This window comes from Pleurodeles waltl, chromosome 1_2, assembly GCF_031143425.1.
Source record: "Pleurodeles waltl isolate 20211129_DDA chromosome 1_2, aPleWal1.hap1.20221129, whole genome shotgun sequence".
Lineage (NCBI taxonomy): Eukaryota > Metazoa > Chordata > Amphibia > Caudata > Salamandridae > Pleurodeles > Pleurodeles waltl.
In genome coordinates, this window is record NC_090437.1 from 417,050,379 (window position 1) to 417,065,740 (window position 15,362).

Here is a 15,362-nt window from a genome sequence, read left to right on the forward strand (position 1 = left end):
AAGCAGGCAGCTACGAGGCATTTTGGTCGCCAATTGGGTTTGGATGGGATAAGGATTTAAGTTAGTTGGGTGGGGAAGAGTGGGATGAGGTGGGGAGAATTATTGCTGAATTGTTGGGGGAGGAACTATGGGACAGATAGAAGGAATTGGGTGGGGCAGGAAAACGCCTGCCGTGTTTTCCTGTGTGGCAGGGGTTTTTTGGTCAATGAAAGCATTTCGGGTGGGGAAGGGTATCGATATAAAGATGAGAGGACAGGGAATTTGCACAGGCAAGGGTCATTTTAGAAGGGATGGGTAATGGGTAGGTCAGGTCAAGGTGAGATGGGATAAGGGGTAGTGCTGAAGGGTTATTTAGAGGGAGGCGGAGGGGATAGGAGGAAATTGATGTAATAGTGAGGTTTCCGTAGTTTTGTGAGGCTTTATGCCAAGGTTATGTGTTTTGCCAGACCTGTTCTATTAAAGCGGACTTTTACCCCTTGGAAAATGAGTTTTTGTGGTCTGTTCACTGTTATGCCCGATGGGGGTTAGGGGGAGCAGAGGGCTTGCCCGGTCTCCCCCCGGGCTTATCGGGCGTCAGTGGTACAATCCACACCCCGAGTTTTCAGTGATTGGTTTTAGGTACAGGATGGGGCAGGAATAAGGCAGGGGGATAAAAGGCAGGGGCAGGGTGTGGGCAGCCTCTTTGGCCGTTGTCACACCCAGTAGGCGTGTTGTACTCGTTCCCTCCCGCCCTCCCGAGTACTTGGGTGTCTTTTTATTTTGGGTAGGTTTTTGTTTTGGGGTTTGCGGGTGGTTAAGGTTTTTATTTTGTTCAGTTCTCTGTGCTTTTCAGGTACGTTCATATCCTCAGGTTAACTTTAAAAGGGCAGGTCTGTTGGGGGGCCACAGAGCATTTCGTGGTTTGAAGGGGGTGGGGGATGGTTTTTATTATGTTTGCCGCTGGTAGTCAGGTCTGGCTGCAGGGGTTTTTTGGTCAATGAAAGCATTTCGGGTGGGGAAGGGGATCGATATAAAGATGAGAGGACAGGGAATTTGCACAGGCAAGGGTAATTTTAGAAGGGATGGGTAATGGGTAGGTCAGGTCAAGGTGGTATGGGATAAGGGGTAGTGCTGAAGGGTTATTTAGAGGGAGGGGGAGGGAATAGGAGGAAATTGATGTATTAGTGAGGTTTCCGTAGTTTTGTGAGGCTTTATGCCAAGGTTATGTGTTTTGCCAGACCTGTTCTATTAAAGCGGCCTTTTACCCCTTGGAAAACGAGTTTTTGTGGTCTGTTCACTGTTATGCCCGAAAGGAACTGCAGGCATCAGTTGACCAGGTTGGCCCATCTCCTGGGTCAGCACACAGCAACCAAGTTGGGTCTGTTATGCTTTAGCCAGGTATCAATGAGTGAAGAGACCTTACAAACGTTATCATTTTACTGCTATGTAGTGAGAGGTTGGCTTGAATCTTTCTGGCGATATGGACTCTTTTAATGTAACAAGAGTTGCCCTAAAAAAAAACCAATGTCAACAATCACAAAAACACCCCTCATGCTTGCCAAAGGTGCCAGCGTATGGTGTATGGAAAGTGGTATACAAAAAAATAATTACTCTTCCCATGCCACTCTTTTCCCTCCACCCAACAAAACCCTCATCCCACTCCCTCATCTCTGGGTTCAACCGCTATGCTGCAACTCTCCTGAATTGCAGTAGCTCAACCAAGTCCTCCAGGGAAGACCACCACTCCTCGCTCCAAGTTTCGGCACCTTCCTCCCTATCTGCGTCATCCCTGTGGGTTTCTTTCTTGTCAGGCCTTCCTCATTTGGTGTCTAATCTCTGTCCTCCTGCCCAATGACAGTACCGTTTTCTCCTCCTTCCTGCTTCCTCGATTGGCTCTCATCACCGGTTCTCCCGCCTCCCTGTTTAGAGAGACAGGGGTCCAGTTTCTGATAGGTAAGTATTTTTCCTTTTTTTGACTTAACTCTTTCTTTGCCTCTTTGTTTTTTTTCGGCCCAACTGCTGCGGGGTCAAACCTGTGGTAAATATAGGGGTTCTGGGCTAGTCTCCTCACAGTGATGCTTTAAATATTTTATTATTTTACAAAATTAAACTTATATGTCAAATGAGCTCTCCCCCCCCCCCCACCCACTGCTTCTCTGTTTCTCCTTTGTCTCCTGAGGGTTTCAAGAAACTTTTTTCAAGTTCAAATCTGATTCACCCTGTGATCATTGCCTGATCGCTCACTTAAGACAAATTTAATCCTCTCCTCCTAAAACTCTTCAAACTTCTCCTCAATTATTTTATTGCATTATTAAGATTGGTACCTAACCTATTTATGATTGCTTTAGTCACTGCAGTCTTGCAAAGATGACCTGGCTGTAGTAAGCAATTATAAGTTTAGCCTTTACCTTCCTGCAGCTAAGTTTTATGAAGACCCCAATGCCATACAGCTTTGTTACGTTCTTGAATCCTCTGACACTGAATTCAGCCCAGGCAGACTGTGCATCTCAAGATGAGTGTTTTTGTACAGGCCTCCAATCACTGGTTAGCAACTGCAAAATGTCTGTGCTCAGTTTCCTTCCTTTCTTGAAAGCCTGGCTTTTCACCGGAACATTTTAATCTTACCGAAATGATTATTAACAGAACAAGTCGCTTGTATTGTATTTCTTCAAGAATTATATGATGCCCAATAGAAGAGCAGTGCACGTGATGGAGCATACAGACTGCTGGTATATAATGATTTCAGCAGGTAGGCACTGCAAAAGTAAGACCACTGCTCGGTATTACCTTAACAGCCCGACTGACAAGTGCTATTATTTTCTATTACTTGTAAAATAGCCCAGCTCAAAAGTGTTGTGTCAGAACTCCTTTCAGAGGCTACAAGGTATGCAGGGGATACTGGGCCCAACTGTGGGAGTTGAGGCATTTTACTGCTGATATCCCAGTGCTCGGCCTACTGTAGATTCTGAAAAATTGGGCCAAGTGCCCCTTTGGCACTCAACTCTCAGTGGCAAATGTGGTTGAGCAGTCCAAGGCTCACTCGGTGGGGCGGAGTGGGTACAGTTTAGTGAACACAGGACACACCTCAATATGCGCACAGCAGCAGCAATAAATCAATGCCCAGACAAATACTCACTTTTATGAGAAAAGATAGAGTTGTCACTGCTGTCATCCTACATTTCTCTCTCTCTCTCTCAGGCAATCCTTATCCTTTCTAGCTCCCTTTTCTTTTCCCTCTGTTTCTCCTTCCACTCTCTCCTTTTTTCCTCCCTTTCTCTGTTTCTCCTTCTTCTCTCACAATTTCTCCTCCTTCTCTTGCAATTTCTCCTCCCTGTCCCATTCCTCCTATCTGTCCTGCCTTCTCCACTCTTATTCCCAGTGAGCTAGTCTTAGCTTCTACCTCTCAAACTTTATGACCTTCTCATCTTCCTCAGCCTTAGCTTTCTGAAGTGCCAACTGCAAGCTCAGGGTCTCTGCTAGGCTCAACCCACACAGGGGATTTACTTCTGGAATTGATGACAGTGGTACCGTACAAATTCTAGGTGGTGTTCACCCCTGAGGTATTCTAGAAATGCAAAGTGGTGAATATCTTGGTGAAACTCTAGAAAATACATTAGGGGGCACTCTCAGCATGTGTCTGGGATAGACATGTGCTAAGGGGATTCTAGAGGCTGGGACCACAGCACTCTCTCCTTGCGTTCCCTCCACAGTTCACTCCCCAGAATCAACTACAGCCTCATCCATTCAAACCTTTATCTCAAACTGGTTCTTAATTAAATTAGCAAGGACCTCTCTGCCCCTACTCCTGCGAATCCTCCACCCTCTGTCCCTACATAAATCCATTATCTGATCTATGGACAGGGTACTGAGGTAAATTTCCAAACCTGTGTTTTCCATTCTCGATATGTAGCTCACTTGTGTGTAACATAAACTGGACTTATTGTACTACTGGCACAAATTGGAAATGGCCAATCTCACAACTGTATCCACGTCTAGGGCAGAGTGACGGCTACATTTTGTGCATACTTTCCAGACAGCCACAACACAGGCGGGGCTAGGTGTGACAGGAGACGCACCTACATCCATCTGCATACTGATGGTCTTCCTGGGCTATGAGAGAGTGTGGCTGGCGCACTTACATTTGTATAGGCTCTGCCTGCCTAACACAATAGGCTGATTTACCCCTTACTGATATCTGGAGTCAGGGTTGGTTTCAAAGGGGTTGTGTTACACTTGAAAGAGCTCCTTTGAAGTCACCCCTTGAACAAAGACTTTTTGGAGTATAATTACAGGGACTCTAACCCCATGATTGAAGAGCACTTTTGGAACTGGGACTGAACCTCTGTCAGAAGGACTGGTGTGACGCACAAAGGACTCATCTGGACTTCTCTTCCGCTGTTGCCCTGCTACCTGCTGGGTGGCATAAAGGACTCACTGGATTGTTTTTCTGTATGTTACCCTGTTGCCAGCTGCTCTCTGAATTTGGTTACACTGGGCACCGCTGGACTGCCAGGAGGAACAGCCATTGAGGATACATGATTTATTGTGATGGCCTGTTATCTGCTGTATTACTAGGAGGTCACTACCCTGCTGAAAAGTAATCCCATCTGCTGGCCTGCAACTCTCTTGTGCTCCCCATGGACTAGTGGTGACCCCCTCCTCCTTGTTCGTGTGGGCATCTCCCCCCGGGATAAGCTGCCCTTCAGCGTGCAGTGAGCACTGGCCTCCACTCTCTCTCTTTGTACCCAGCGTATAGGGACCGCTACATACTCTTGCGCGTGGTGAGCACTTCACTTCAGCTGCTTTTGAGCAGACTAGTGCGTGTAGAGCGCTTTATCTGGTCCTCTTGTAGAGTGTGTGGTTAGTGCTGAAGTCCAGGGCATAGGAAGCAACTTTGTCTGGCCCTCAGTCGAAGTACCAGACACAGTTGTGGGATCAGCACTCCCGGCATCATCCCAGTAGTCCCTCAGCACACACCCCCAGAAAGGGAGAGGAAGCCGCCTTGCCTTTGCGGGGCCGTGCCTCAGTACCTTTACTTTCAGAGTTGTTAGCCAGGGCGCCCGGCCATCAGGAATCCCCCTTGGGGAGGAAGGACACGGTGGGCGGAGCCCATGAACAGAGTAGACATCTGACGCTTGCATGGCAAGGTGACGGTATGCCGGATGGTGATCAGGTGCCACCTCTCTTCCCACACTCCTATCCTGGCAGCCGGCTGTCAATACAACTTTTTCCTGCAGTCCCAGGAATGAGGTACTGTGTACAGGAGTAGCTTCATGAGGGGGATGGTGGGTATCTGAGTTTGTAAAGCGCACCTCAAGGGGGACCCAATGAAACCTTTCATGGTAGTGCTGTATTGGGGACAGGTGGGACTACTGCAGAAATGCCCAGGAGCTTTGCGGTCCTCCACTCTAGCTTGCAAACTGTCCCTGTATAAATCCTCGATGGAGACTCTTTGCCACACATTAACTATATTCACTATGGAGGAGGTGGCTTCTCAAGCAGTGGTCTGACCCAGCATGATGGAGAAAAGAGACTACTATGCCACAGTATTTACTCAGCACTCTGGATAGTGATCCATGTATTGGAGATGATACCTGATTCATGCGTTTTTTTCTTAAGGAAAACTGTTACATTTTATGCCCTAATGTATTGTGGTGTATATCATTTTGATGCTGGTGGCCTCAGGATAACGCGTAAGATCACCAAACTTGCCAAATGTGCACTGTTACCATGCTTCGAGGCTTTAGGGTGACAGTGGCGGGGGTGTTTATGTGGTACACCTTGTTATGATGCTTATTATTTATTACTGCATACTCTAATGCTGGTATGTGGGTAATTCTTTCATTGCCCCAGTAGGCACAATATTTATGAGTTATGATGTTCTGGTCTAATATATTTACAATATAAGATACATATTTTCAGACCTCCTGTGTAGAGTCTCTTTTGTGGTGTGTTTATTGTATCACTGATGTGAGTGTGTTGTGCAAATAGTTTACACATCGCCTCTGGGGATAAGCCTGACTGCTCTGTGCCACGCTACTGGGTGTGAGCACAGGTTATCTTTGGTGTGTAACTTACTTCCCTGACTAGAGCGGTGGGTTCTGCCTGGCTTAGGTACATACTCTAGCCAACCAGAAACCCCATTTCTAACAATCTATTTCTCGTTCTCTCTTCCTCTGTAAAAGCAATCTGCCATAGCAGGGATGCCTCAGATAGCTCATAGTCCCACAATACAGGCCATGGGAATGACTAGAGTTCACACCTGGATGTTAGCTAAAGTGATATGTACTTCAGAAGGTTAGCCCAGGGCCCCCAGTCCTACTCTTTATGATTCTCTTATTTGCGTGACCTCTCACCAAATAAAAGAGTACCCTTTGAAGTGTAGAGGGGAGGCCTGGTCCTCCCCTTCCCAGTGTCTGTTTCACCCAGCTTACAGGAACGCAGCAATCCACAAATCTGCCTGAGGGGATTTCTCACCTCCACTCTATGTTTCACTGTGCAAGCCTGGGTCTCCCAAAATAGAACCCAGGGCCCTCCATGTATTGTACCATCCACAGGCACACATGCACCCAGTGCATGTAGAACACGCACTGCACAGTACATTATCCTTCATGGACTGTACCACTCACAGGCGCACATACATCCAGCATATGCACTCATCCTGCGCACACTCCACTCCTCATGTATTGTACTACTCCCAGGTACACATTCACCCAGCACACACGCACTGCACACTTAGGGCCACATGTAGCAACATTCAGAATTGCGACCCGCAAATTGCGAGTCGCAAATCCGAATGTCGGATGGTGTTCCTGACACCATCTGCGGTTCGCAAGGGGGTCGCAAATGCCCACCTCATGAATAATCATGAGGTGGGTCCCAATTAGCGACCCCATTGCGAATGGCGGGCCTCACAGGGATGGTGGCCTGCTGCGGACAGCAGCCCACCATGTCTGTGACTGCTTGTCAATAAAGCCGTTTTTTTTTGTAATGCAGCCCGTTTTCCTTAAAGGAAAACGAGGTGCATTACAAAAACGAAAAAATGAAACGTTATCGTTTCATTTTTTCAGAGCAGGCAGTGGTCCTATGGACCACTGCCTGCTCTGAAAAAATGTTTACAGTGCCATTCACAATGGGGAAGGGGTCCCATGGGGACCCCTTCCCTTTTGCGAATGGGTAACCACTCATTTGATACGGGTGCAAAATGCGATTGGTTTGCGACCGCGTTCGAGTCACAAACCAATCCTACATTGCACTGTGACTCGCAATTAGGAAGGGAACACCCCTTCATCATTGCAAGTCGCAACCCCTTTTTGTGATTCGGTAACCAGGTTACCGAATCGCAAAACAGGGTTTGTGCATTGCGTTGTGCTTTTTGCACTTTGCAAACAGCGAAATTCGCTGTTTGCGATGTGCAAAAAGCTTGCTACATGTCGCCCCAAATGTATTATACCACTCATAGATATACATACACCTATCACATGCACTTATCCTACATGCACTGCACAGCATTACATATTTCGGGTACTGTACCAGTCTCAGGCACATGCACCTCTAGCACATCCATAAACGATGCACACACTACTCAGTACTGCGTTATCCCAGTATGGCACCCTTCTCAGTCAAACATACATCAAGTGCACATAAATCACTTCTGCGTTGTGGAACTCTTCACAGCAGCCTGATGTAGGCCAAGGGTGAGTTAAGCACACAGCAGTGAAGCCTGTAGGCCTCACTCCATTGACATAGGTTAAAAAGGATCTGTTTACTCCTACTGATCACTACACAGTATGCTGCCACCACCACCCCAGTGCTGCTTACTTCCTGGCAAAAGTACTAACCTTCCGCCAGTATGAGGGGGAACCTTTGGGAGCCCCTCCCGGTCCAACAAAACTGCAGTCCATGAGACAGACCTAAGTCATGTTGCACAAGAATGATCCATGTTTATCTACGACAACAAAAATCAGGATTAGGGATTCAGACATCAGTGCAGTTGAGCACTCAGGGCAGGGATGCATGTCCATTACCCTGAAAAGGACTTTTCTGTACCAACATGCTAATATTAGCTATTGCTTGAATCATAGCCTTGATGAGAAGTGCTGACCCTGTTCTTTACTAGTTTAGGTGCCATAATGAGAAATGTTAGTTATGTGATATTAAAAGGATACAGTGGAGGTGATCTGTGGTCCTGCAGCTGTAATGATGACATGATAGGCTACTGAGGTCCATTTTGCAGTTTATAGGCTACCGTTCACTCTGGCAGATTAGCATCACACCTAGATAGATCTGCCTTTTCCCCCTTCCTTCTACAAAGGCGCGTACACAGAGCTGTTTTCTGTTTTCAGCCACTATTGTAATCTAACAAACTGCCATCACGATGTGATCTCTTCATTAATAATAAGGTACTGGCATCTCAGTTCCTGAGAGCTGAACAACTGACCGACTGAATATATAATTTGGGAATCCAACGGAGAACAAGCATTGCCAAAACCAGTAGGTCTCACCTATACAAGATCTATTGGCTTAGTCAAAGATGTTTTGCCATGTTGCTGCTGTGCAGCATGGCTGAAAGTTTAAAATAATGCAATGACAGCCAGCATGGACCACATCATAGCACTTTTTTTAAACTTCAAGCCACACTGCACAGCAGCCACACTGCTGTACAGCAGAGCTAAAAAATCATTTACAAAGACAATAGCTCTTACATAGGCGAGAGCTATTGGCTTTGCCAATGCTTGTTATTTCTTCACATTGCAGGCTAAGATTTGATTCATATGCTTGCACTGGACAAAATGTGTTTTGCTTTCTAGGACCAGCTGTTATACCTTAGACTAACAAGAGTTTTGTGAGCCTTTGGGCTTTACATGTTTGCATGTCTGTGTTAAGTAGACAGCTTTATCCAAACTTAACGGGATTGTGTCTGCATCGCCATATTTCTTATACAGCAAGGGATGCCCGTGAACTAAAGGTATAGAAAGTGCATCCTATAAAGAATGCTGAAACATTGATTAACATAATAGATCATGCACACCTACGGTTTTTGATTTCTGTTCTATGCTGCTCTAAAATTGACGTCTTGAGATAAGCGGCTTACTGTCAAAATTCACTTTTTGAAATTATGGAAAGCAAATAACGTGTGAGAGGAGCAGGTGAAAGCAATAGCAGGAGTGTGTCTATAGGAAAACAGGTTAAAAATACACACAAGAGCGATCAAAGAACGGACAACATGGAGAGAAACTGAAGGGTGGAAAGGGAGATGGAAAAGTGGAAGGAAACAAACATTGGAAGAGAGGGGGTGAAAGTGACAGTGGGGGGTAGGACCAGGAGAAAAAAGACTAAGAAACACATGCATCCTTAGTGAGTGCTGCAAATACAAGAAAAAAAAGTAGCCAGGGCTATAAACAAACTGTGGAAGGATAATCACAAAGAAAGGAAGCAGTACTTGGAACATGCTCCTAGGGAGGGCAAATACGCAAAGGGGAAGTGAAGCTAGCAGGCACGGATCAAACAGGAGTCCGAAAATAATAACAATGATGAAGCTAACCAATGGTTAAGCAATAGGCAAGCTTTACGTTGTTTTAAGATAACAAAAAGTGAAAGCGCATGTGCTGTCTCAAGTCTGACCTAAAACCCAATCTGTCTGGTCTTACACATCATATCTCTCTTTAGAAATGACAGGATTAAAACAGCTAAAAGATTATGTTTTACTTGCTTGCAATATCTAACTATCTGGGTTCGACCAGCCAGTCAGATGTACTTAATTAAATGAATATACATTTTAGGACATGCCATCCATCACAGGTCAGCTAGGAGTCAGTAAGATGGGTTTCCTTCTTTGGAAATTTCAGAAAGGTAACACAATTTGTCAGCGCCCAAACAGCAATATGATGCACCATGCTCAATTTCCTATCAATAACAGGTATTGGCAAAAACGTGTCATACGTTGTGGAGCGAGGATTGCTAGCACGTACATGTGTGTGTATGTTGCATATGTTCACTTGCACTGGTCATGCTGTTCTGACTCTGCTTGAACCTTATTCTATTCAACTTATTTACATTTGTGTTTGGCATTATATTGTAGCTCTCCACAATAAGCCAAGATTTACCAGTATTAAGCAAAGGCTAGTGTTTTGCTAGGATGAGAACCATCATGTCATGCATGCCCACAAAAGGTCAAACATTATCGCCAAGATGCAGGGCTCAACAGCACCAAAGATATTATTTACACGAATGCCCATACTGTGTCGAAAATTACTAACAAGATCAAATGGATGCCCCTTCTAGTGAAAGAATTACCACATTATGGCAAGAGTGTACATAATTCCTAGTCTGTTTATCAATGTGCAATGGCTATACAAAATATTCCATGAATTGCTACCATATCTTCAGGACTGCAGTAGCGCCATGGGTGGGTATCACTGTCCCTTGGATGCTCATAATGTTTCAGGAATTGCCATTATCATACCAGGGTAAGCATGTTACGGATGGTGGGCAACATGTCATGGATAACCACAGGTTGCCAACTGTTAGGACTCGCACCCATACACAAATGCTTCTTGCTGCACCCTCACAAAATAAATCAGCATGTATGAAGAATGGTGAAACATGTCATGAATGTGTTTACAGCACAGCACTTCCCTGTAATTTGTGAGGAAACCTACATTACATGTTTGTTTATATTGATAAAAGCAAGCGTTGTCCCATTTGTGAACTGTGTGCCAAGTGGTTTATAGAAACATTGAATTCCTTCATATGAATGTGTTTGATGACTCATCAGCAGCATGTGTCTAATGACTCAGCACCAGAATTCCTTCATATGAATCATCAGAAGCAATTGAGACTCATCACTAGCATGTGTCTGATGACTCATCACCAGTCTATAAATAGAACTGCCAAGGTGTTTCCTGTGCTTGACTTCGAGTCTTCCTTGGCTCGCAGGTGTTCCCGGGTTCAGCTGGAGTTCCTTGATTATTTCAGGAGTCGTCTTTTCAGTGCAAGGCTTCATCAGAGCGTCCCACTCTGGAGCGGATTACTTTTGCGGCGGCAGGAGAACTTATGAGCAGTATTCCATCTTCCTCAAATAATGGAAACATTCCAGGAGAAGTCGGTTTGTGAGTAATTCCCCTCTCATCTCCCTGTTTTCAGCCTTCTTGAAGTTAGTGACCTTTTGGTGCATTATGAAAGACATTCATCAATGCTGAGAAACCCGTGATACAAGACTATTTTCCAAAGACAGTTTGAGAAGTATTTTTAAAAGCAGCATTGAAGTTAAGTGTTGTGAACTCCTGAAAGCATCACTCGATATCTATGCAAACTTTAGAGTTTATTCTGATTGTTTTGGAGTGAATCTATTGCGTGAAAACAAATAATTCACAAGTTTGATTTTATAATGATTTTGTTGTGAGCAATCGAGCACTAATAATTATTTTGACTTTGCTGAAAGACTCAGTGATTGTCCAATCGAATGATAATAATTATTGTTATTTGGCTGAAGGACTCTGTGATATTTGTAGTTCTTTTGTTTTTGGTCTTAGAATTCCTGTACCAAGCCCGGAGGCAACTTTCTGAGAACAACAGTGACACTCCTTCGTGAACCAGTGTTTTGTTTTTCTTCCCTTCCCAAATCCATGTTCCCTATCCCTTTCCCCCAAAGGCTATTCACTTGTTCCCTGTTCCTTTCAGATACAAGAGAATAGTGTTTAGGGGTGAGGGTTTTATTCTCTTCGCTCCCGCAGAACCTGGAATTCAGGCGAGTGTACATGGTCTTGTCACCAACAAATACCAATGTTATTGGACTGACAAAGGTTTACCACAAGAGGACAAGTGGCATCATCCAATGGATGTGCACAAGTTGCTAAGAATTACCACCATTGTGTGAGGACCAGCTATTCGCAGGGTGAGTACAACTCATACATACTTCTCAGTCATGCACACACACAGTCAAAGACAAACACACATACAAGCAAGCCTGCCTGCACACAGTCAGATACACATACACAGCAATAATATTTTATTTTGCATTCTTACCTGACCTTTCAGTGGTGCTCCGTGGTGTCCTGCCCCTTCTCTCCACCCTCACATAGTGGTTTCTGCCTGTTGCACTCTGTTAGGTGCTCCAGGGAAGGGTTGGACGGAGGTACTTGCTGGCAGGGTGTGTAAGGGCAAACAGGCTTGGATGACTGGAGAAATGGAACAGATGTGGACACTATGCTGTCATAGGTCCACCCAGGAGCAGGGAGGTAGTGGATAGGTCTGCCTCAACAATTCTATCAAGGAGGTGAGGGGAGTGGCAGGAGAGAGGGCATGAAGAAAGCAAGTGTGAGGGTATAGCAGTGGAAGGGAGAAGCGAGAATGACTGAGATGTCTATCAGGCTGGGCAAATCTGCAACATGAGGTCAGAGCCCACTGTGAGCCGGCTGGCTCATTGGAGCTCCTGGCAGATGGATTCTTTTCCCTTCACCTGTGCATTTACAAGCACTAAATAGCCTCAGAGGCCACTGCTAAAATGGGGTATTCCTTGCTGTGCAAGCTGAAAGACATTTTTCCCACATGCATACCAATGGCCTATTTAGCTTTCTTTACAATATTTCGTAAAGCATTTTGCAGCAGTGCATCACTACAGAGGACAACTGAGGTGAACCCCGAAAAGGGAAAAAAAGGAAAAGGAAAATAGGAAAACAGTGGCAAAGGGAGAAAGCAGATATGGAAAAGAGCCTGCTTTGTTGATATAAAGAGAGAAGATATTTAGTGGGTGTGAGAAAGAGACGTGAGGTGGAGTCAAGAGTGCACAAACGTGGGATTCAGCAACATACAGAAAGCAGAGGAGGCAGGGCCGGGACAGAGCATCGACCCCCCACACTCCAGTTCTGGGGACCTTGTAAAAAACCTGGAAAGCAGGGAATTCTCTGCTGAGGCAAACAGGTCGACCTGTGGAGTGCCAAAACTCTGGCACAGTTAGGGAAAATACAAGGAGCCAGACAGAATTCGAGGGAAGAAGGAAAAACTTGGCTGAGCCTGTTGGCTTGGAAATTGTCCTTCCCCAGAAGATACGTGATAGACAGGGATAGAAGATGAGACGCTGCCCACCTCACCACCTGAAAGGCCCAGGAGAGCAGAGACTGAGACTCTGTGCCTGACTACATGTTGAAGTAGGGCATGGCTACAATATTGTCTGCTCTCACCAGAACTATCTGGTGGGAGATCAAGGGAGAAAAATTGAGCATAGCTAGAGAAATTGCCTTCAACTCCCTCCAGTTCGAAGAGAGCCTGTTCTCCTGAGGAGACAAGCTGGGCAGGGCAAGAGGGACCCCTCGAGCCATATTCTCAGGATCCAGCCACCATTGCATCAACTGCCGGATGTGTGGAGAGACCAGTAGCAGGAATTCCAGAGGATGAATGTCCAGGTTCCAATGCAAAAGTATATGGCGAACCAGAGGTCCCAGGTGAAGCCGTGCCCAAGGGAAGACAAACACACAGGCTGCCTGAAAGAAAAAAGGAAGACAAATAAGCGGCCACACCAAAAAGCAGCAGGAATCAAAAAACAGCAGTAACAAATACATACCATGTGACCCTCAAGCTATAGCCAGTCCAGAACTGTTGACCCATTGCCCTGGCCCAGAAACAGCAACAGATCCTGCAACACCTGTGCCCTGTTTGAAGGAAGACTAATTATGCCCATATCCGTCTGGAAATGAACCCCGATGAATTGCAGATCCTGGATGGGGTTAAGATGTGACTTCTCCTAATTCACAAGAAGGTCAAAATCTTCCAGGGTCTGGCACACGAGCACAATCTGGGACTGCAGAACAGACAACACCGGATGATGTAGTAGAGAGTCGTCCAAGTAGGGATGAATCATCACCCCCAGGCCATAAAGATAAGCCACCAGTGAAGCCATGTCCTTGGTGAACATTCTGGGAGAGGTAGCAAGACCGAAAAATGGACCCTGAACTGCCAGTAAATGCCACCCACACAAAAGTGAAGAAACTGTTGATAAAACTGAGGAATGTGAACTTGCAGATACGCATCCCTCAAGTCCAAGGAGGTCAGCCATTCACCTGGGCAGATGAGAGGGATGATGCTCTGTCGAGTGCTCATCTTGAAATGAGGTTTCTTCAGGAAGACATTCAGACGCTTCAGATTGAAAATGAGTCTGACCTTCAGTGCAGGCTTCGGAACCAGGAAGACTGGAGAGTAGAACTCCTTCACCTGCTTACCTGCCGGAACTGGCACCACAGCAAGTTTCTGGACGAGGGCTGCAATCTCCTGAGACAGAAGCGGAAGATCTTAGGATGCTGAGAGAGATTCTACCAGGCCAAACTGGGGAAGATGGCTGATGAAGTCAAAGGAGTAGCCTTTCCTTCCGATATGAACTGTAACACCCAGGCATCTGAAACATGTTTTCGCCAAGTTGGAAGGAAAAAGAAAGATGACCTCCCACTAGGAGGATGGAATAGTCAGGAACGCTTCCTTCCTCTGGGCGCAGGCGGAGGCTAAGGTTTGGAGAACTGCTGAGCAGGGAAGAGGAACACTATTTGGGCTTGTCCTGAAAACACCCTAAGAGATCCCTAGAGTGCTTCTTATGTGGCACCATCCGGGAGGAGTCAGCCGGTGGCAGAAAAGGTAATAGCTGGGCGTGCTTCTGATTTTTTAATGCCCTGTGAAGCATGGCCTCCAGATCATCCCCAAAGAGGCGGCTGCCAGAGAAGGGCGTATATAACAAACCTTCTGAACTCACCGCACCTTTGAGTCTCTCAAATACAACTGGCCATGAACTGACAGAAGAAGCCATGGCAGAAGCTAAAGCCTTCAAAACATCACAGGAAATATCTGCCAAAACATTTGCTAGAGTCTCAGTAGTGTACAGGGGTGAACACTCAACCAAATCCTGGACAGTCTAAGACTGAAAGGGCTTAACTAGGGACTGAGAGGAGTAGATGGCATAAATGGAAACACGGAAAGCCAGATTTAAACCTGAAAAGCATTTCTTCAAAGAAGCCTTCACTCTTCAGTCAACAAAATCAGAAATGGGTACCTCCTCAGACATAATAGAAGGATCGCCAGCCAAATGGGACAGCAGGGGATGATTTTTGAGTGAAGACAGAAATTCCACATCACCTTTGGCCAGAGGATAAAGTTGAGTAAAGAACTTAGGCGGATCCACCTTCTTGGAATCCTTCCATTCATGAAGAAGAAGATCTAACAATCCTTGTTTACGGCCACGCAAGTAGGAGGGCGAGAATGAAGATGTTGAAAAAGACCTGAACTAGGACCATGGCAGTCATCCTCCATTGGGATATTCAGATTGTCACCTAGATACCTGAAGAGGGCCAAAAGATCTGACGTCTGAACAAATTTGGACCTGGACATAGCTACAGGAACTG